This window comes from Scyliorhinus canicula, chromosome 3, assembly GCF_902713615.1.
Source record: "Scyliorhinus canicula chromosome 3, sScyCan1.1, whole genome shotgun sequence".
NCBI lineage: Eukaryota > Metazoa > Chordata > Chondrichthyes > Carcharhiniformes > Scyliorhinidae > Scyliorhinus > Scyliorhinus canicula.
This window is the reverse complement of record NC_052148.1, coordinates 144,380,432-144,403,505: the sequence shown is the minus strand read 5'-3', so window position 1 is coordinate 144,403,505 and position 23,074 is coordinate 144,380,432.

The following is a 23,074-nucleotide window of genomic DNA, read 5'->3' as shown; positions in this document are numbered from 1 at the left end:
AGCATCTTGAAAACAAGGACTCCTACATCAGACTCCTATTTATTGACTACAGCTCCGCCTTCAACACCATAATCCCAGCCAAGCTCATATCAAAGCTCCAAAACCTAGGACTTGGCTCTCCACTCTGCAACTGGATCCTTGACTTTCTGACCAACAGACCACAGTCAGTAAGAATTAACACCAACACCTCCTCCACAATAGTCCTCAATACCGGTGCCCCGCAAGGCTGCGTACTTAGCCCCCTACTCTACTCCCTGTACACACACGACTGCATGGCAAAACTTGGTTCCAACTCCATCTACAAGTTTGCTGACAATACAACCATAGTGGGCCGGATCTCGAATAACGACGAGTCCGAATACAGAAGTGAGATAGAGAACCTAGCGGAGTGGTGTAACTACAACAATCTCTCCCTCAATGCCAGCAAAACTAAAGAGCTGGTCATCGACTTCAGGAAGCAAAGTACTGTACACACCCCTGTCAGCATCAACGGAGCCGAGGTAGAGATGGTGAGCAGTTTCAAATTCTTAGGGGTGCACATCACCAAAAATCTATCCTGGTCCACTCACGTCGATGCTATCACCAAGAAAGCACAACAGCGCCTATACTTCCTCAGGAAACTAAGGAAATTTGGCATGTCCACATTAACCCTTACCAACTTTTACAGATGCACTATAGAGAGCATCCTATCGGGCTGCATCACAGCCTGGTATGGCAACTGCTCGGCCCAGGACCGCAAGGAACTTCAGAGAGTCGTGAATACCGCCCAGTCCATCACACGAACCTGCCTCCCATCCATTGATTCCATTCTACACCTCCCGCTGCCGGGGGAAAGCAGGCAGCATAATCAAGGATCCCTCCCACCCGGCTTACTCACTTTTCCAACTTCTTCCATCGGGCAGGAGATTCAGAAGTCTGAGAACACGCATGAACAGACTCAAAAACAGCTTCTTCCCCACTGTCACCAGACTCCTAAATGACCCTCTTATGGACTGACCTCATTAACACTACACCCTGTATGCTTCAACCGATGCCAATGCTTATGTAGTTACATTGTATATCTTGTGTTGCCCTATTATGTATTCTCATGTATTTTCTTGAATTCTGTTTAATTCCCTTTTCTCCCCATGTACTGAATGATCTGTTGAGCTGCTTGCAGAAAAATACTTTTCACTGTACCTCGGTACACGTGACAATAAACAAATCCAATCCAATCCAATCCAAGTAGGCTCTGTCACAAGCTGCTCCAAAAAACCATCTCTTAGACATTCCCAATCCTAAGGTAAGTTTTTATAGCACTTACCTTGCCCCACACTGCTCTCTGAATTTCTCACACTCCGCTCCGCTTTGCTTCAGAAGCTGATAGGAATTGAGTCTTTCCAGATATATCTGATAGGTAAAAGAATTAAGCCCCTGTTTTAACACCCATTATAAATTGAGGATTTCAGCACTCGTAACCTCAGGCTACGATAAAACATATCGCTTCAACAGGGACACAATAAGCCTGACACATGCATAAACTCATTGGAGATTAAAACAACATTTTTACGAAGCAAAGATGAAAAAGCTATTGTTCTAACAAACATATTTTCAAAGACAGTTCGACATTAAGACATGAGCTGTACCAGTAATCTGATCAAGGGCAAAGCAGGCACCATAGCAACATGAAGGCACTATTGTTCATAATGTGGATAAAGCGAAGTCAGCAGAAAACAAGTAAAAGCTAGTCTTGATAATAGCACACAATCATATTCCATAATATACACAAATATTCAAACATGAAACATTCAGAACATATGTTGCACATTAAAGATTGACAGCTAACCATCGAATCAAATACATTTGATTCTAACCCAAACAAATTCGGATGACATAGAGGTGTAGATAGATGGCTCATGACAGATAAGATTTCCTATAAACGTGATGGTCCGTACGGCCATCTTTATCCAGGATCATTCTATATTTTGATCTAACTATTCGCTATCCTTATTTTCATATTTTCAATTTGCTCTCTAACTCTTGAAGTAAATGCAAGCTGTTTTGCCCTAGGCAAGAAACCATTTTTGTATTATTTTGAAAGTTAAATTGTTTATATGTTACTTCTCTTTAAGTCCTTTTGCGAGCCGGACTTTATTGAGAATAGATTTCAGTTTCTCCTAATTGTAATCAAATAGAGGCAATTAAGATTCTTGTTTGCATCCGAGAAGTTTAACTCAAATTTCTACTGAGTTTTCGTGTTGCAAGACCTCACTAATTCCACATCCTCACTAATTCCACATGGTAGATCTCATCAATTTGGCGCAGTTTGGCAAAAGGGGAGGAGCGGAGAATCGGAGGACATTGGAAGACTGAAGATCGTACTGTTAACGGAAGCCCAGAAGGATGAACGACCCAAAGAAAAACGGCTAGAGTGGGGTAAGAAACATATTTTTCACATTACAAGTCTTAAAGCCGCATCAAGTAGTACTCCGACCCCTTAGAAAGGAGCTTTTTTCAGGCAGAGTTATTCAATTGGATGCCGGTCGTTTAAACTCAAAATAACACGTGGCTGAAAGGTAAATAGCCGCGGTAGTGTACCAAGATTACACATAACGTGGTTGGCGACCAAAAAATTGGGTGTAAGGCTGAGTATATGGTGGACATGACTCCGAAAATAGATTTAGAACCTTCAAATGGTGGAGAACTACTTCCCACAACATCCAAGGGAGGTTGCGCTGTACCAGATGTCTCTATTGACGATATTTTGGGAGATCTTAGATCTTTGATTTATGGACATTTTGGACTGTCTAAAGTATCCACAAAAATTGAATCAAAATATGACATCCCAAAAGGGCAGTGGTCCCTTGACAATATCAAGACGGCAAGGGGGGAAAAAATGCACACTTAAATAGAGGAAAACGTATGAAATGGTCTTTTGCAGTAATGGCACAGCTCCACAAACATCAAGAGACAATTGCCAAAACTAAATTTGATCATGACCTTAAGTCCACTAAAGACCAACCAGCAGCAGTTGTTGAAGGATTATGAGATGCAAAATCTAAACTTGAACAATGTGATCAGATTAAAACATTATTGGAAAATGAAACCTTTAAAGTTCAACAACAATCATTTCAAATTGGTGAATTACAACTTAAAAATACTGACTCAGAATCCAAACTTCAACAGTCAATATCAGGAAATGATGATCTTAAGAGTCAAAATTGACAGTTACTTGAGGAAAAATGTATTTTGGAAAGTAACATGGACACCATGAAATGTCATAACAAATTAATGGCAGACAAATTAACAGCGCCACCAACAGGAAGATTTGAAATGATTTTAACTAAGGCCCAAGATGTACCAGCGGTAACTGGATCAGATGCTGCATTATTGCAAGCTGCTACTGACATGAAAACAATAAAGTTCCAGAAGGGGAGTCTGGCCAATTGAACTATTTGTCTGTTCCAGGTTCAAGGATACTTTTACCCCAGAACAAACTGTTATCTTACTCTGAGACTGACCATTGCCTGCTCCTGGTCCCGATCCAAAAGCCTCTCATGGCAGCTTTAACAGATTGTGATATTTTTAAACAAGAAAAGCCTGTTCGGTTGAGCAACGAGCCTAGTGGCAAACAAAGTGTAATACAACTTAACCCATTAAGCACCAAACAGCTTGGCGTTGAAGTGATAAAGACAACAGCCTGGGTTTTAAACCATGTAAAAGATCTATCAAAGCCTATTTTGTCACTGGTTTTAAATCAGAACTGTCTGGAGCTTTAAACTTGATCCTACCCAGACCTCAGTCCCAGTCCGAAACCTCAACTGCTAAAAATAGCACATCATTCATTGCTTCTCCTCCTCCATTAACAACAAATCTGACCACTATACTCCTTTCGAAAAAGAATTCCAGAAGAGATATGAAATTCCTTTCTCGTATTGAAGTCGACCATTTTGCGAGTTTCAGACTTAATTATTACAAACTGGTCTCCTATGATGAAAACCCGCCTCCTGGCTACAGGGATACGCCCCAAGTCATGTATCGCTAAAATGTTGCCAAGAACTGTTAACTTGAGGAAACAGTCATTATTTTGAATGTTTCTTTATTAATTTTAAGAAATGAACAAATCTTGTTAGCTGTGCTTTCTTTAGCAGAGTCGACAAATTTATCTACAGAAAACCAAGTTCATTCAGCGCAAGATTGGTTCAGTCATATATTCAATAATTATTGTGTTTGATATTTTAAAATAAATGTTTAAAATTAGCTTGGAAATTAAAATTTCAGACAGTGTGGAAGCTGTTTATAAGAACGGTAACTCTGATTAAAAGCAAATCCATGGAGAGAACACATTGTTCTAAGACAACTGTTAACAGGAATTTGGCAGCAATCCAACATTTACTCCCAGTCCAGTTGAGTGACATATATGAAAAATGTTTATAGATGCAAATGGCATCATTCCATGTTATCCACCCATTATACGCCCTTTTCTGTCTCTGCAGGAAAATTTACTCTTTCAACGGGCTTTTGTTTATAATCCAGAAGATGTCAAAGACTAGGCAATGCACATCCAATACAAAGTAAAATAAAACTTGACCAACCCTTTGATTACACTCTTTGGGATTGGCTTTCTAATTGGTTGGGTGGCACAGGAATTAACATCATTAAGAGACTTTTCCTATTTTGCATACTTTGGCTAATGCATAGTGCCCCACCAATCCACATGGTTCACATTAATTCATATACACCACTAGCCAATAACATCAAAATGGAAGGTTTCTGTTGAACTATTATTTGCTGCATTATTATTCATTTATTAGTGAATTATTATGAATAATTTATTACTAAATCACACAATCAATTTTGATGATCATTTTACAATTTATTACTAAATCATATACTCAGTTATTTTACTGTATAATCATTGTATTTGTATACATGAAATTATTATTATTAATGTTTATTACTGAATTATGGAATCATGTTATCAATTTTTAATCAGTATATCAATGTTTTCAGAAATACTATGGAAAGAAAAGTTGGATCCACGCATCACATGTGAAGTGCGTGTATAAGTATTAAGATCTGTAAAAATGTTTCCCGTAGTATTCATTTTCAGTTATTTGATTGGCTTTGTAAATGTACCAGAACTGACTGAGAACACATTCCTTTGCACATCTAAGATATATGCTAAAGATTTCAACATTTCCAATTGTTGGGTATGCATTGAAACCCCTACTAACTCAGGAGAAAGTATTCCCATTCTTAACTATTCCCTTTAATGCTTCAGAAACAGCACAATGGTACATCTATCAGAGTGTCCCTCACTCTGTAGTAGTCCGTTCTGGAGCATATTTATGTGAAAAAGCAAGGAACACGATTTATCTAAAGAAATGTATTAACTTATGGAAATCTGCAGGCTATCCACTAAAAACCTTTTCAGGATGGCACCAACCTAACAGAAATCCTCAACATATAAGCATCCCAACTAATATTAAACAAGAAGGATCAATATGCCTCATTAGTAATCACTCTAAAGGGATGAAAATGGGCGATAGTGTTTGTACTAATTATTTGATTGTTTGAATTTGTTACAAAGAACTCAGCGGTCCTCAACAATAACAGGCATACACAACATCACCAATAATAAAACATTCTCAGATCATTGGTTGTCAGAAGATATTTACTTATCATAAATTATCATAGAATTTACAGTGCAGAAGGAGGCGATTCAGCCCATCAAGTCTGCACCGGCTCTTGGAAACAATGGTTTGTTCGATGAAGATGAAAATCTTGCCAAGGTCATCCCCACACCTCCACTACGTACCTTCAAACAACCACGCAACTTCAAACAAACCATTGTTTGCAGCAAACTACCCAGCCTTCAGAACAGCGACCACAACACCACACAACCCTGCCATGGCAATCTCTGCAAGACGTGCCAGATCATCGACATGGATAATCTGGGCCTCACGGTAGCATGGTGGTTAGCATCAATGCTTCACAGCTCCAGGGTCCCAGGTTCGATTCCCGGCTGGGTCACTGTCTGTGTGGAGTCTGCACGTCCTCCCCGTATGTGCGTGGGTTTCCTCCGGGTGCTCCGGTTTCCTCCCACAGTCCAAAGATGTGCGGATCAGGTGGATTGGCCATGCTAAATTGCACGTAGTGTAAGGTTAATGGGGGGATTGTTGGGTTAGGGGTATACGGGTTACGTGGGTTTAAGTAGGGTGATCATTGCTCGGCACAACATCGAGGGCCGAAGGGCCTGTTCTGTGCTGTACTGTTCTATGTTCTATGATACTACCATTACTCGTGAAAACACCACCCACCGAGTACATACTCAGGCAACTCGGCCAACGTTGTCTACCTCATACGCTGCAGGAAAGGATGTCCCGAGGCGTGGTACATTGGCGAGGCCATGCAGACGCTGCGACAACGAATGAACGGACATCGCGCGACAATCACCAGGCAGAAATGCTCCCTTCCAGTCGGGGAACACTTCAACAGTCACGGGCATTCAGCCTCTGATCTCTGGGTAAGCATTCTCCAAGGTGGCCTTCAGGACGCGCGACAACGCAGAATCACCGAGCAGAATCATATAGCCAAGTTCCGCACACATGAGTACGGCCTCAACCGGGACCTGGGATTCATGTCGCATTACATTCACTTCCCACCATCTGGCCTGGGCTTGCGAAATCCTACCAACTGTCTTGGCTTGAGACAATTCACACCTCTTTAACCTGGGGTTACTCCTATCTCTGGATCTGTAAAGATTCAATTACCTGCAAATGCTCGCATTCTAAGCATTGTCTGGCATCTTTGAATTTGTCTGTATATATGTTTCTGGAACATACCTCTTCATTCACCTGAGGAAGTTGGTGTTGTAAGACTTCTTACTAAGGGAATTAGAGTAATACAATTGAGGAGTTCTTGCTGCCATTGTCCATGGGTGGTGGCCCACACCTCAAGTATTGTGTCCAGTTTTAGTCTCCATATATAAGAAAGGATAGACTTGCCTTGGAGGCAGTACAGTTACATTTTACTAGGTGAATTTATGTGATAAGAGGGGTTCCCATGAGGAAAGATTGAATAGATTGGACCAATACTATCTGGCATTTAGAGGCATAAGGTGATCTCACTAAAGCATGTAGGATTCAGAAAGGGTTTGACAGGATAGATGCTGACAGACTGTTTTTCCTGGCTGGAGGGTCTAGAACTGGGGTATGATAAGTGCAGTGATATCATGGTTGTGTTGTAATTCACCGACTGACAACTAGGAGTCTCATTAGTAAATAAGTGAATGTTAGTGTCAGGTGACCTCAGACTGACTAGGGAGCAGGGAGAGAGGTTGCTTGTGCATGTTCATATTATTATTCATCTGTTGTTTTGTATCTATTTGACCTACAGTTAATGTTAATAAATTGTTTATAGCTTTAGCGACAAGTGTTTTTGTAATATAAATCAGGCCATCCGACAAGAACATTATAGTAAGGGGATAAGGGGATGACCTTTTCAGTCTGAGGTGAAAAATGTTTTCAGGTGGTGAATTGCAAATCTTTGGAATGTTCTCCCTCAGAGGTCATTGGATTGGATTGGATTTGTTTATTGTCACGTGTACCGAGGTACAGTGAAAAGTATTTTTCTGCAAGCAGCTCAACAGATCATTCAGTACATGGGAAGAAAAGGGAATTGAACAGAATTCAAGAAAATACATGAGAATACATAATAGGGCAACACAAGATATACAATGTAACTACATAAGCATTGGCATCGGATGAAGCAGACAGGGTGTAGTGTTAATGAGGACAGTCCATAAAAGGGTCATTTAGGAGTCTGGTGACAGTGGGGAAGAAGCTGTTTTGAGTCTGTTCGTCCGTGTTCTCAGACTTCTGAATCTCCTGCCCGATGGAAGAAGCTAGAAAAGTGAGTAAGCCGGGTGGGAGGGATCCTTGATTATGCTGCCTGCTTTCCCCCGGCAGCGGGAGGTGTAGATGGAATCAATGGATGGGAGGCAGGTTCGTGTGATGGACTGAGCGGTATTCACGACTCTCTGAAGTTCCTTGCGGTCCTGGGCCGAGCAGTTGCCATACCAGGCTGTGATGCAGCCCGATAGGATGCTCTCTACAGTGCATCTGTAAAAGTTGGTAAGGGTTAATGTGGACATGCCAAATTTCCTTAGTTTCCTGAGGAAGTATAGGCGCTGTTGTGCTTTCTTGGTGATAGCGTCGACATGAGTGGACCAGGATAGATTTTTGGTGATGTGCACCCCTAGGAATTTGAAACTGCTCACCATCTCTACCTCGGCTCCATTGATGCTGACAGGGGTGTGTACAGTACTATGCTTCCTGAAGTCGATGACCAGCTCTTTAGTTTTGTTGGCATTAAGGGAGAGATTGTTGTCGTTGCACCACTCCACTAGGTTCTCTATCTCCCTCCTGTATTCAGACTCGTCGTTATTCGAGATCCGGCCCACTATGGTCGTATCGTCAGCAAACTTGTAGATGGAGTTGGAACCAAGTTTTGCCACGCAGTCGTGTGTGTACAGGGAGTAGAGTAGGGGCTAAGTACGCAGCCTTGCGGGGCACCGGTGTTGAGGACTATTGTGGAGGAGGTGTTGGTGTTAATTCTTACTGACTGTGGTCTGTTGGTCAGAAAGTCAAGGATCCAGTTGCAGAGTGGAGAGCCAAGTCCTAGGTTTTGGAGCTTTGATTTGAGCTTGGCTGGGATTATGGTGTTGAAGGCGGAGCTGTAGTCAATAAATAGGAGTCTGATGTAGGAGTCCTTGTTTTCGAGATGCTCTAGGGATGAGTGTAGGGCCAGGGAAATGGCGTCTGATGTCGACCGGTTGCGACGGTATGCGAATTGAAGTGGGTCAAGGCATTCCGGGAGTATGGAGGTGATGCGCTTCATGATCAGCCTCTCAAAGCACTTCATTACAACTGACGTCAGGGCCACCGGGCGGTAGTCATTGAGGCACGTTGCCTGGTTCTTCTTTGGTACCGGTATGATGGTGGTTTTCTTGAAGCAGGTGGGGACCTCGGAGTGGAGTAGGGATAGGTTAAAGATGTCTGTGAAAACCTCTGCCAGCTGGTCCACGCAGGTTCTGAGTGCACGACCAGGGATCCCGTCCGGGCCCATCGCCTTCCGTGGGTTCACTTTCAGGAAGGCCGGTCTGACTTCGGAAACTGTGATGGTGGGTACGGGTGAATTATGGGTTGCTGGGGCACTCGATAGCGGGTTGTTGGTTACCTGCTCAAACCGAGCATAGAATGCATTAAGTTCATCGGGGAGGGGTGCACTGCTGCCAGAGATACTGCTCGGCTTGGATGATCAATCACTGAATATATTCAGCGCTGGGATCAATATATTTTTGGACATTAAAGAATCAAGGGTTTAGGTATAGGGTAGGAACTTGGAATTGAGGTCAGCAATCAGTCAAACTCTTAAGAAATGCAGAATAGGTTGAAGGCGTCTTATGACCTCTCACTGGGCGAAATTCTCCGCACCAGCGGAAAGTCGTAAAACCGTCGTAAAAATCGGGAGCGTTTACGACGGTCGCGAAGGCTTCATTTCCCGACGGATTCACTTCCTGGAAATGGGCTAGTAGCGCGGCCGCGTCAATTACGTGCGTGATGACGACGGAACGCGACGACGACACGATCACGCCCACGTGACGCCGCCCGACGCCGTAAAAAGGCGCGGGCGACCACAGAATCTGTCGGGCAGGATGTCGGAGCCGAGGAGAGCTGCTCCTCGCTTTGTAGATGCTGACGTCGAGGCGCTGCTCGATGCCGTGGAGCAGAGGAGGGGCATCATCCGCCCACGGAGAGGGCATCGCCAACCTGCCAGCGCGGTACGCCAGGCCTGGCGTGGCGTGGCTGCTGCCGTCAGTGCTGTGGGGCAGACCCCTCGCTCAGCAGAGCAATGTAGGAAGAAGCTACACGACCTCACCAGGTCTGCCAGGGTAAGTGCCATGAGGGTGCCCCCTAGTCACAACCATCCCTCCCCCTTAACTTAAGCACCCCACCCCCCCCCCCCCCCCCCCCGCACGAGAGGGGGGGGGGGGCGGAGAGGGATTGGGGCAGAGTTATGTGAGGGTGGTTCACAAAGTTGTGACAGACCCAGCGCTCTGGCCCCGAGGAGAGATGCAATCGTCTTATGACAACTTGCCCCCCCCAAACTGTGCCAGTATCTGAACGGACTGCTGATACCTACCGTTTTGTAATGATCTACCTATGTTCCCTCCCCAACAGGCCAAGGCCGCTCATAACCACCGTGAGCGGCACAAGACTGGAAGGGGTTCGCCCAACCTGCACCCCCTCAGCACCTTTGAACAGAGGGCCCTGGACCTTGTTGGGGGGTCTGCCACCCGCGATATCGCGCAATGCGAGGTTGGCGGAACTGCAGCAAGTGAGACAACCCTCCCTGACAAACACTCACCCCTCCCCCATCCTCTGTCCCTTCACACACCCTGCCCACTGGGACACCTCCCCCATCCTCTGTCCCTTCACAAACCCTGCCCACTGGGACCGTCCAGCGGCCTGCCGAGCAAATCGAAATAACCCGTCTCATTCTCTTCCCTAGGACGTGATGCCGAACGACCAGGGCCGTCTGCCTCCAGACGGAGACAGGAATCTGCCGCCACCTCACCCGGGGCCTCACAACAGAGGGTGCCCGATCAGTGGGCAGCCCTATCCGCCCCAACCCAATCTGCGGACCAGGACGCACAGAGGGTTCGAAGTCCACCACCACCACCAGAAATGGCCAGGGACAACCCTCCTGTCGCTGAGCAGCCCCACACCCTGGAGGAGGCCCTAAACATTGAGAGCGTCGGGCTTGCGGCACTGCTTTCCTCCCACCACATCCATCATCCCAGAGACACACACCCCGGCGGGCCTATTTAGTGATGAGTCTCCTGGGGCACAGTCTGGTTGGCACATCACAGCTGAGCAGGTACAGCAGGTGGAGGTCGGAGCAACAGAGGGCCCGGACTCGCGGAGGCCAGACCAGGCCCAGGATGCAGCTGGCTCCCAGACGTTTTCTGAGTTCCTGGAGTTTATCAACCCACCCGCACAGCCGATGCCTCAGGAAACCCAGGGAAACAATGGCGGGAGGAGGGCAGCCTTCCTGGCTCTGCAGACGCTGTTAGAGGAGTCGAACAGGTCCAAGAGCAGGGAGTGGTGCCGCTCATGGCAGAGACCCAGTCCGACACCGCACGGGTGGCATCCGCGGTGGAGGCAATGGGTCAGGTTATGCAAGACGTTGGGGTTAATGTGCACGCGTCATCCTCGGCCCTGGACAGGGTTGCCCTCTCACAGGCAGCAATGTGCCAGAGCCAAAACAACATTGCCGGCGCCCTGCGGGCCATGGCCGAGTCTCAGCAGGTCATGGCCCAGTCGCAGCAGTCGGTCGCGGAGACCATCAACCGCCTGACACATGTGCTGGATGGCGTCGTGCACACACAGGTTGAGATCGCACAGTCCCTGGCAGGAATGTCTAACTCCCTGGACTCCGTCTCTGCAAACCTTCGGATCCTGGTGGATACCGTTGCAGGCCTCCAGGACTGGCAGCGCCAGGTGTCGGTGGTGCGACGGGGCACCTCCCCGCTCGCACCTCTGTCCCAAAGTGAGGCCCGGGGGCCACCGGGCTCCCCGAGGGAGGAGGAGGTTTCGGGGCCCGTCCCATTAACTCCATCACGGGACGTCCCGGAATTCTCGGCCTCCCCCCGTCCCATCCCTGGTGCATCGGGTGGGCATCAGGCAGAGCAGGGTGGCACAATGTCACCCGAGACGCCCGCAGAGCAGCCTGGCCCATCAAGGCCTGGTCGTCCCAGGAAACGCTTAGCCAAGGAGAAACGAGTCGAGGGGGGTGATTCGCAGCAATCCTCCTCCACTCCTGCTGTATCATCTGGGGAGTCACTTAGACGTAGTGGTAGGGCCCGTAAGGCAACTAAGATAGACACTGAGTAAGTTGGCACGGGTGAAGGGCACAGTTTAGTTGTAGGGGCTAGGGCACCTGTAAATAATTGTTAATATTAAACGCACTGTTCAACCTTACTTGTAATACCGTGTGATTGTTCCACAGGCACAGGAATCGTGATGGTGACCGAGTGTCGCTGGGGGTGACGGGTGGTGAAACCTCGGTGCCGGGTGTGCAGTCCCTGCCCCTACCCCCTCCCACAGCTAGCCCACACGGGCACGTGATGGAGTGTCAGTGACGAACTCAGCGGCCACCAAGGTGGATGGTTCAGCTATTGCCATGGGTCAGACTCTCTCTAACGATTCTGAGCTCACAGCTCTTCGCAGAGCGGGCTGTCATCATTCCACATGGCACTGATCACACCCGCTGACACAGCCATCAATGTTGTGCCATTCCGTCTGTACCCAGTGATAAGCGTCATGTCGAAGTGGAGCAGTGTACACTGAGGGGGGGGGGGGGTGTGGGGGGGGGGGGTGTGGTGGTGGCAGTTGTGTGGTGACCCTCTGCATGACTAGCGATGCAGGTGGTGGTTTGGTGTTCATCGGGGACGTCACATGCGATGCGTGAACCGTGCTGCCACCAGGGCGTCGCGTGCCCGCCGTCCTTGCCGGGTCCGTCGTGCCGCCTCCTGGACATCACCAGCACCTGGGTCGTGTCTGCGTTCTGCGCCCGCCACTCCGCCAGCCTCCTCCTCCTCCTCCTCCTCCTCCTCCTCCTCCTCCCTCGCCTCCTCCTCCTCCTCCTCCTCCTCCTCCTCCCCTCGCCTCCTCCTCCTCCTCCTCCTCCTCCTCCTCCTCCTCTGTGCTGGCACCACTGCCACTAGCTTCTCCCTCCACCTCCTGCAGCAGATCATCTCCCCTCTGCATCGCGATGTTGTGCAGCGCACAGCAGACCACTAAAATGCGAGCGACCCTGTTGGCCTGGTACTGCAGGGCCCCTCCGGAGCGGTCCAGGCACCTGAATCTCATCTTCAGGAGGCCAAGGCAGCGCTCCACCACACCCCTGGTTGCTGCATGGGCCTCGTTGTATCGTGTTTCCGCATTGGTCTGAGGCCTCCGTATAGGCGTCATCAGCCAAGACCTCAGAGGATAACCCCTGTCACCTAGCAACCAGCCCCTCAGCCGGGGGGGACGTCCCTCAAACATCGCAGGGATGAACGACTGCGCTAGTATGTAGGAGTCATGCACACTCCCTGGGAACCTTGCACAGACGTTCATGAACCTCATGTGGGGGTCGCATACCACCTGGACATTAATGGAGTATGTCCCCCTCCTGTTTGTGAACACTTCCTTGTCCACAGCAGGCGGGCGCATGGGGACGTGAACACAGTCGATTGACCCCTGAACCCTCGGTATCCCGGCCACACTGGCAAATCCACGGGCTCGTGAGTCTTGACTTGCTTGGTCCTCGGGAAATGTGATGTAGCGGTCCGCGATGGCATAGAGGGCGTCGGTCACATCCCGGATGCACCTGTGCACCGATGACTGGGAGATCCCGGAGACGTCCCCGCTCGGAGACTGGAAGGAACCGGTAGAATAGAAGTTCAGAGCGACCGTCACCTTGATGGCAACCGGGATCGCGTGTCCTCCCCCCGTTCCACGTGGGGCGAGGTGCGACAGGAGTTGGCAGATATGTATCACCGTCTGCCTACTCAGCCGGAGTCTTCTCCTGCAGGTGATGTCCGGCATTGTTAGGAAAGAGACCCGGACACGGTACACCCTCGGCTTTGGTCGTCGCCTCTGGCGCCGTGGCTGCACCCTCACTCTCTCCTCTTCCTCTTCCTCATCCTCCTCCTCCTCCCCCCCCCCCCCCCCATGCTGCTCGACGACTGGCAACTCCTCAGCCCTTCCCTCTGCTGCTGCAGCTGGCCCTGCAGCCACTGCGGGTTGTGGGTGTGGATGCTGCTGCATCTCCAAATCCAGTAGAGCGGCCCCAACCACTGCGCAGAACATCGCCGTTCTGTTCCCATACATCGTGCTAACCTACAGAAGGGTGGTGGGGGCAGAGAAACGGGACATGTTAGACGGACGTTAGTCGACAACTCGGCAGCCGCCAGCCATGGGATACCAGTGTGTCCCGGTGGCCTGGTCGCGCTGCTGACACGCGGTCAGCCTAACCCCTGGTCACTTTCTGCATCCAACGGCCAGTAAACTATGGCCTCCTCACGGGTGCGTCAGTGGCCTGTGTCCGGAAGCCACAGGGGAACCAGCGGCCGTGTCCTCGTCACCGGCACACCATGGCATGCTGGCAGACATTTTGTTACGGGGTTGGACGGCTCACTCTCTACCTAACCCCCCCCCCTCCGTCGCCCCCACTGCCTCCCCCGTCGCCCCCCACTGCCTCCCCCGTCTCCCCCACTGCCTCCCCCGTCGCCCCCCACTGCCTCCCCCGTCTCCCCCACTGCCTCCCCCGTCTCCCCCACTGCCTCCCCCGTCGCCCCCACTGCCTCCCCCGTCGCCCCACACTCCCCCCGCTCTGGACCCCCTCCCGTTCTCAGGGATGCCTTCCCCGTTGTGGCCAGACTCGAGCGGTGCGCTGAGCGGTGCGCTGAGCGGTGCGCTGAGCGGTGCGCAGAGTGGTGCCCTGACCTCCTCCAAGCTGTCGTCAGCCAGGCCGACTGGTTGACGAATTTAAAAAGCAGGTGTGTTTCACGACGTGCAAACAGGGCGCCATGACATCGGGACTTCGGCCCATCCGGGCCGGTGAATAGCGGGGGGGGGCTATCAGTGGCGATTCTGGTCGTGTCAGGGGCGGGAAGGAGGCGTTTGTCGGGAATGGCGACTCCGACATTTTGCGGGGTTCGGAGAATAGCGGGAGGGCGTCGGAACAGCGTCGCCGTAAAAATTTCCAACGCCCGCTATTCTCCGAACCGTCGTGAGTCCGGAGAATCTCGCCCACTGTTCCTATTTCTTGACTATTTTCAGTCTTCCTGCAACCCACATTAGGTGTGAATGTTGGCATGAGCAATAGATATTGGATTTCCTGTGAAAATTATAAAGCTGGATTTTACTTTCCCTGTAGAATGACCTGTGATTTGTTTTGTCTTCCGTCACTACCACTGGAAACTGCCTAATATTCAGAAGGATTATTAAAAGGTCATATTGTAAACACCTTTTTTACACCCACTAAGTGGATTATCTAGCTCTCTGATACCAGAAACCCATTGAATTCCATTTCCTCAGCATTCAGGGTGGATAAAAGAAAGACCAAGCTGGCTGAAAGGTTTTGCAAGAGTAAGGCATCATTGTTTGCAAATGTGGCTGGAGGATCCAGTGGCCAGATGTTCCTCTGATGTTCCATAGCAGGTCACCTTGAATGGAAAGGGCTTACAGGAAAGCATAGAAGAATGTAGATGGATGATTTCAAAGACTGGTGACTGGACACGGACTATGCCCAGTTGAAAAGGGCTGTGAGAGATGGAGTTGTGTGGAGAGACATGATTCAACACCCAATGTTGTTACATGAAGAGAAGAGAAAATACCACGATAAGAAAGCAAGCTAATGTTAATTGAACTAGCTGATAAAACACAGACACAAAATATATGTAAGACCATTTTCATACTCAGTTTAATTAATCAGGATAAAATGTAAGAGTATAGAATAAATGTTATTTCATGGGTCACTTAAAATGTAATTTCTGCCAACGCTAGATTCAGATTAATATTGGTGTGGCATTTTATGCAGATATTAATCCTCAATCACTGTCAGCAGCAATATGAGTGCACATAAAATGACATATAATTATTCCATATGGCTGTTCCTGCAACAAGAATTATAATTATCTCCAACTTCCTGAAATACAATTATTGATTATTTTGCTGAAATATTTCCTGATGTTTAATTTCAGACGCACTGAACTCAAATCCTGTTTCTTACTAAACAATAGCTCATCTTATGCTTTGACTGATCTGCCATTTGGATGGTGGAATATTTCAGATCAGTAAATTAATACCATGACTAAATCTGACAGAGTTTCATGGAACTGAAAATACAGGTTCCAAAAGCCTCCTTAGTTTTCCGAGGATTGATGCTGCACAATCAGCAGCTACCTGTGCAGCTCACGTGGCATTCCCAGGCACATTAAATTGCTGCTGTTCTGATGTCACTCAGACATACAGGCCTATACACAACAGTGCCTATACTTCCTCAGGAAACTAAGGAAATTCGGAATGTCCACATTAACCCTTATCAACTTTTACAGATGCACTATAGAAAGCATCCTATCGGGCTGCATCACAGCCTGGTATGGCAACTGCTCGGCCCAGGACCGCAAGAAACTTCAGAGTCGTGAACACCGCCCAGTCCATCACACGAACCTTCTTCCCATCCATTGACCATCTACACCTCCCGCTGCCTGGGGAAAGTGGGCAGCATAATCAAAGATCCCTCCCACCCGGCTTATCACTCTTCCAACTTTTTCCATCGGGCAGGAGATACAAAAGTCTCAGAACACGCACAACCAGACTCAAAAGCAGCTTCTTCCCCACTGTCACCAGACTCCGAAATGACCCTCTTATGGACTGACCTCATTAACACGACACCCTGTATGCTTCATCCGATGCCAGTGCTTATGTACTTACATTGTATATCCTGTGTTGCCCCATTTTGTATTTTCTTTTATTCCCTTTTCTTCCCATGTACTTAATGATCTGTTGAGCTGCTTGCAGAAAAATACTTTTCACTGTACTTCGGTACATGTGACAATAAACAAATCCAATCCAATGTCACATCAGGATCCCAAATTTGGACAATGGGAATCATGGCAATTTCTCCGTTGTTCAGTATTTGACGAAGAAGCATGAAACACCAAGCTGAATTGGCTGAGCCATTGTGCTATTTAAAGGGCCATACACCCTGATTGAAGTTAAGTTACATTTTTGAAATGCTTCCCATTGAGAGGGCAGCACGGTGGCACAGTAGTTAGCACTGCTTCCTCACAGCGCCAGTAACCTGGATTCAATTCCAGCCTTGGGTGACTGTCTGTGTGGAGTTTGTACTTTCTCCCTATCTTTGCGTGGGTTTCTTCTGGGTGCTCCAGTCCAAAGATGTGCAAATTAGGTGGATTGGCCATGCTAAATTGCCCCTTAGTGTCCAGAAGGTTAGGTGGAGTTACGGGATGGGCATGGGCCTCGATAGGGTGTTATTTTGAGGGGTTTATGCAAGCGTGTCAGCCGATTTAATTTATGCCAAAGGGATTTTATGAAAGTCATTGGAAAACACTCTGCAGTGTTTTGGGGAGTGTTTTGGCAAGTTCTTATGATTGCCAGAGAGTGTTCCTGCATTCTCACAGGTATGGCAGCAGTAGACATGGTCTGTTCACAGAAAGATTACACCAAATATGGAGACAGAAGTACCTGGTCCTCTGGGTCTGCAGCCTGACAAGGAGATAAAACAAAGGCTTTAGGCAGGGGAAGTGCTGCTTAATACTTTCCACCAGTTTGGAGCCAGACTCCTCCATGCTCTTTGATAATGACAGGTGGCAGGTCAACTGATGCATCCATCACCTTGGTGTGTGTCCTCACCAGCCTTTTTCTGAGTAATCCTATCAAGAATCCTCTGCAGCAGTATTCACCGACCGAATCGGCCTGCAGTAAACCAGAAAATGGACCATTCTTTCACCCTGGCTAGGTTGGAACCAACTCAATGCCCGATGACTTACTGTGTGCAGATCCCAACTCCATACTGGCCTCCTAGTTGCATGCAATGCCTTTGTCTCAGCTGGTAGTTGCACGTGCCAGATAAATGATGGGACCTCTTCATCTGTGCTGTGCTGAAACTCTTTCTTCCTCCTGGGGTACTTGTGGCTTTGCAGTCAGGAGGTCTTAGGTGTCTGAAAACAGGAACTTAGAATGAGGTTAGTGCAAGGGAAGAGGGTTGGGGTGTAAAGCAAGAGGTCCACAGTGATAGCAGCTTGCACATTATGCCATATAGCAAGATGAAGATGTGCTGCCAGTTCAGAAGAGGCAGGAGAATATTACCATCGAGGGAGTGCAAAGAAGGGTTATCAGGCTTATTCCAAGGATGGCAGGACTGCCATTGAAGAGGTTGGGGAAACTGGGCCTGTACACACTAAGGTTTTGAACACTGAGATGATCGTATTGAAATTTACAAAGTACTTAAAGGGATAGACAGGATAAATGTACAGAGATTTTTCCCCTGGTCGGGGATCTAGAACCAGGGGACATAATTTCAAAATAAGGGGGATGCCACTGAGGACTGGGATTTGGAGAAATGTTTTCCTCAGAGGTTTGTGAATCTTGGAATTTTCTACCCCAGAGGGCTGTGGAAACTCAGTCATTGAGTGTGTTGTGGGCCAACTTCTCCTTCGGGGACACATTTTGAGCCACACACTTTGTTCATTGTGGGGTTGGGGGATTGGGAGGTTGGGGGGCAGGCGTGGGCACCACTGCTGGACATGGGTGGGCTGGGGTATGATATGGTGCTGGGAGGAGCGGAGGTAGGTGCATGGTCATCAGGGGGGCAGAATTGGCAGGCAGGGTTGGTGCCAGGGGGCCAAAGCCAACTCAGCGGTTCGGCCCGGTGGAGGTCGCTGATCTTATGGCACTGGGTATCGGACTTCCTGGCGACACTCCCCAAGTTGAAGGCCGCTGCCACTGCCCTACATGTGACAAGGGTTGCTCTGTGGCTGACCCTCCAAGCCCCTCGGGGGAACAAGACATTCCCTCTGGACTCCACCGCGTCGAATATTCTGGCCAGGTCGGCATCCCTGAACCATGGAGCTGGTCTGCACAGTGGCATGGTTGCATGCTGTCTGGGGTTTGCTCTGCAAAATCGGTTTAAATGCTGCGCCCCCTTGTTAGCGGGAAGCCAGTGGGTGGTGTAACGGCGAATCAGCTGGCAGGACAATCATTTGCGGCATGAAACTCATGGGCTTCTTTAAGTGGCCCAATTAATGTTTGATATCGATGACAGCCTCGCCAAGCCGAGCGTCAGGAAGCTTCCAGCACATACTGCTCGCTACCACACTAAGATGCGTTTCTATTAAATCGTGCCCGTGATCTCCACATCCACCCTGTTAAGGTGCTTCAGGATCTAATGTGATTTGAACAAGGTGCCTCTTACTCTACTAAACTTCAGTGGATACAAGCCGAGCCTGCCAAAGCTTTCCTCATAAGGCAACCCGCCCAATCCAGGTTTCAGTCGAGCAAGCTACTCTGAACACGTTTACATCATTACCGAAAGTGTACACAGTACTCCAGATGTGGTCTCACCATTGGCCTGCATAAATGAAGCATAACTTTTCCACAGATGCCAGCCTTCAGTTAAGTTGATTCACTTCACATGATATGAAGCAATAGCTGAAGGCGTTGGTTACTGCAAAGGCTGTGGGCCCTGACAATATTCCGGCAATAGAACTGAAGGTTTGTGCTTCAGAAATAACCCCCTAGCCAAGCTGTTCCTGTACAACTGCAACACTGGCATCTAGGTAGCAATGTGCAAAATTGCCTGGTTATGTCCTGTACACAGAAGCAGGACAAATCCAGCCAAATTACCACCTCATCATCCTGGCTGGGAGGTTTGCTAGGGAGGATTTAAACTAATATAGCAGGGGGATGGGAACCAGAATGTTAGCTTCGAAGGTGTAATAACTGAAGGGAAAGTAGAGAACCAAAAAAAGGGGACAACATCACCCTCAGGCAGAGCAGATAAGGTGACAAATATGAGAAGGGACGTGGTCAATGCAGGATTGAGGGTGTTGTACCTAAATCCGTGCAGTATACAGAACAAGGTAAATGAGCTTGTTGCGCACATTGAAATTGGCCGGTATAATGTTGTGGGCATCACAGAGACGTGGCTGCAAGGGGATCAGGGCTGGGATCTAAATATCCTATCGAAAGGACAGGCAAATGGGCAAAGGGGACGGGGTTGCATTGTAGTAAGGAATGAAGTTAAATCGATAGCAAGGAGCGATAAAGGATCAGAACGCATATAACCTCTGTGGGTAGAGTTGAGGAATCGCGAAGGTAAAAAGACCCTGATGGGAGTTATGTACAGGCTCCATAGCGGTAGTCAGGATGTGGGGCAGAAAATAAATCAGGAGATAGAAAAGGCATGTAAAAAAGGCAATATTATAATAATTATAGGGGACTTCAATATGCAGGTGGACTGGGTAAATCAGGTTTGTAGTGGATCCCAAGAAAAGGAATTTTTGGAATGTTTAAGAGATTCGTTTTTGGAGCAGCTTATGACAGAGCCTACTAGAGAACAGGTAATTCTGGATTTGGTGATGTGTAAGCGGGCAGACTTGATTAGGGAACTTAATGTAAAATAACCCTTAGGGAGCAGTGACGACAATATGATAGAATTTACCCTGCAGTTTAAAAGGGAGAAGCTGCATCAGATGTAATGGTATTACAATTAAATAAGGAAAACTCCAAAGACATGAGGGAGGAGCTGACCAGAGTTGATTGGAAAATAAACCTAGCAGGGAAAAGAGTGGCACAGCAATGGCAGGGGTTTTGGGGGGTTATTTGGGAGGCACAACAGAAATTCATCCCAAGGAGGAGGAAACATGCTGGGGGGGGGGGGGGGGAGACAAGGCATCCATGGTTAATGAGGGAAGTCAAGGACAGCATAAAAACAAAATTAAAAGCATACAAAGTGGCGAGCATTAGTGGGGAGTCAAAGGATTGGGAAGCCTTTAAAAGTGAGCAGAGGACAACAAAGAAAGCAAAGGGGGAGAAGATGAAATATGAGTGCAAGCTAGCAAGTTACATAAAGAAAGATAGGAAGAGGTTTTTCAATATATAAAAGGTATGAGAGAGGCAAAAATAGACATTGGACAACTGGAAAACGTGGCTGGAGAAGTAATAATAGGAAATAAAGAAATGGTAGAGGAACTGAATAGTTACTTTGCATCAGTCTTCATGGTGGAAGACAGCAGTGGGATGCTAGAGCTCCAGGAGAATCAGGGGACAGAGGTAAGTGCAGTGACTATCACGAAGGGGAAGGTTCTAGGGAAACAGAAAAGTCTGAAGGTGGATAAATCACCTGTACCGGAGCAACTACACCCCAGGGTTCTAAAAAAGATATCTGAGGAGATAGTGGAGGCATTGGTGGTGGTCTTTCAAGAATCACTGGAGGCTGGAAGGGTCCCAGAGGAATTGAAAGTGGCTAATGTAACATCGCTGTTCAAGAAGGGACGGAGATAGAAGACGGGGAATTATAGGCCGGTGAGCCTACTTCAATCATTGGTAAAATTTTAGAGTCCATTATTAAAGATGAAATCGTAGAGTACTTGGAAGTATATGATAAAATAGGACTGAGTCAGCACGGCTTTGGCAAGGGGAGGTCATGTCTGACAAATCTGTTAGAGTTCTTAGAGGAACTAACAAGGAAGTTAGACAAAGGAGAACCAGTGGACGTGATTTATTTTGATTTCCAGAAGGCCTTTGACAAAGTGCCGCATAGGAGACTGGTAAATAAGTTAAGAGGCCATGGTGTTAAGGGTAAGATCCTGGCATAGATAGAGAATTGGTTGACTGACAGAAGGCAGAGAATGGGGATAAAAGGGTCATTTTCAGGATGGCAGCCAGTGACTAGTGATGTGCCTCAAGGGTCGGTATTGGGACCACAACTTTTCACAATATACATTAATGATCTGGAAGAAGGAACTGAAGGCACTGTTGCTAAGTTTGCAGATGATACAAAGATCTGCAGAGAGACAGGTAGTATTGAGGAAGCAGGGGCTGCAGAAGGATTCAGACAGGCGAGAAGAGTGGGCAAAGAAGTGGCAAATGAAACGCAATGTGGAAAAGTGTGAGGTTATGCATCTTGGAAGGAGGAATGGAGGCATAGACTATTTTCTAAATGGGGAGATGCTTAGGAAATCAGAAGCACAAAGGGACTTTGGAGTTCTTGTTTATGATTCTCTTCAGGCTAATATGCAGGTTCAGTCGGCAGTTGAGAAGGCAAATGCAATGTTGGCATACATGTCAAGAGGGCGAGAACAAAAGACCAGGGATGCACTGCTGAGGCTATATAAGAGTCTGGTGAGACCCCATTTGATGTATTGTGAGCAATTTTGTGCCCTGTATCTGAGGAATGATGTGCTGGCCTTGGAAAGGAATCAGAGGAGGTTCACAAGAATGATCACTGGAATGAAGAGCTTGTCGTATGAGGAACGGTTGAGGACTCTGGGTCTGTACTCGGAGTTTAAAAGAATGAGGCGGGATCTTATTGAAACTTATAGGATACTTCAACGCCTGGATAGAGTGGACGTGGAGAGGATGTTTCCCCTCGTCGGAAAAACTAGAAGCAGAGGACACCATCTCAGACTAAAGGGAAGATCCTTTAAAACAGAGATGACGAGGAATTTCTTCAGCCAGAGGGTGGTGAATCTGTGGAACTCTTTGCCGCAGGAGGCTGTGGAGGCCAAATCACTGAGTGTCATTAAGACAGAGATAGATAGATTCTTGATTAATAAGGGGATCAAGGGTTTTGGAAAGAAGGCAGGAGAATGGGGATTAGAAAAATATCAGCTATGATGGAATGGTGGAGCAGACTCGATGGCCGAGTGGCCTAATTTTGCTCCTATGTCTTATGGTCGTATGGTCTTATCAGTCTACACTTGGTTAGAAGTAAAATGATGGAAAAGGCCATCAGGTTGCACCTACACAGCAATAACCTGCTCACTGATGCTCAATTTAGGGTCAGCTGGGCAACTCAACTCCTGACCTCCTTACCTCATTAGTCCAAACATGAGCAAAAGAGCCGAACTCCAGAGGTGAGGTAAGAGTGATTGCCCTTTACATCAAGGCAGCATTTGACCAAGTGTGGCATCAGGGAGCCCTAGCAAAACTAGAGTCAATGGGAATCAGGAGAGAAGCTCCACTCGTTGGAGTCAGACCCAGGACTAAGGAAGATAGGTGTTATTGGTGGAGGTCAATCATCTCAGTCCTGGGATATCACTACAGGAGCTCCTCAGGGTAGCGTGGTAGGCCCAACCATCTTTAGCTGCTTCATCAATGACCTTCCCTGCAACATGAAGTCAGAACTGGAGATGTTCACTGATGCTTGCACAATGCTCAGCACCTGTGGTAGCGTGACCTTTGGAAGGGGGAATAGTGGCCTCTCAGTGTCCTCAAAAAGGTAAAGAATC